Consider the following 1386-nt stretch of genomic DNA (forward strand, 5'->3'; position numbering starts at 1 on the left):
CCCAACTTGCTTCTTGGTCATGATGATTTGTCCAGGAATAGAAACCCTGACTAAGACAGCTGATTAATGTATTTGAGGTATATGTGTAAAACTTCACTTGTAGTCATTACAAGTTGTATTTGTATTTCATTGATTTACAGTTGAGAAACCTAATTGAATGGTTACTGTTTTCCTATTATTTGCATTGTAGAGACCTTGAGTAAACAGTGTGTTTGTTTTCCTGACTTTAAAAATATGTGTGTGTGTGTGCTAGAGTGTGTGCCTGAGATGAAGCACAAGGGCCAGAAGAGGGCATTGGATCTCCTGAAGATGGAGTTCTCTGGGTGTTGTGAGCTGCCACCTCAAGCCCTGGGAATTGAACCCAGGACCTCTGGAAGAGCAGTCAGTGCCCTTAACTGCTGAGCCATCTCTCCAGCCCCAGGATGAATCCTCAGTCATTGAGCCTTCTCCCTCTGGCTCTTCATTCTGGTGCAGGGAGTCTTAGTCTTGCTGCTATGGACATCTTAAAGGGGATAATTCTTTGTTGTGAGGGCCTGCCCTATGCAGTGTAGGCTCGTCAGCAGCAATCTCGGACTCTACCTTACCATTTCCTGGAGTAGAGAGTAAGTTACAACAATCGGAAATAGATTCAGACATTGCCACTTGCCCTCAGGAGGCAGAATCACTCCTATTTGAGAACCACTGGTCGAGATAATAAAAACAATATGAAATTTGAACTTTGTCTGTATAAAGGTGTTATGACCGCCTAATACAGAATGGAAATGAAGAAATGTCTCTGACTCAGATTGTTCAGAGTGAGCATCTTGGGGTTCCCTAGCTTCTTCCTCTTGCAAGAACTCCTGAGGCCCCTGTGCTGGGTTAGCTTGTCAGAGCCTGCACAAAAATGCAGCAGAGCAGGCACAGATGTGCAGCAGACGTTTCTTCACAAGCCGACTCTTGCTTCCCCAAAAGGTCTGTATCTCACCCCCTTTCTGAATCCAGCTTCTAGCACTGGGAATGCCACATAGGCATACCCCCCCAAATGAGCCTGATGTTACAGATCCTTTTCTTAGATGTATGTATCTGTTGTTCCATTGAATTTATTCTGAACGCTCACTCTGTGTACAATGTGTTAAGGAGCTCAGAAGCCAGGACAAAGCAGCCAGTCCTTGGCTTGGGAATGGTAACGGCAAGAGGCAGTCACGACTCAGGAGCTATCCAGGGGTGTCTGCATTCCACATCAGGGCACAAAACAAAACAAAGTTTTGTTCCATGGGCTCCTTGGGTCGTTTCCCTTTCCCTTCAGAGACCCCAGTTTCTTCCAGTCTTACACTCAGTGTTTCTGGGTTGTCCTTAAGAAATATTGAGAGAACAAGTCTCCTACTGCTGTTCTCTCGAACCACATGG

The sequence above is a fragment of the Mus pahari genome, chromosome 13, assembly GCF_900095145.1.
Source record: "Mus pahari chromosome 13, PAHARI_EIJ_v1.1, whole genome shotgun sequence".
NCBI classification, from domain to species: Eukaryota; Metazoa; Chordata; class Mammalia; order Rodentia; family Muridae; genus Mus; species Mus pahari.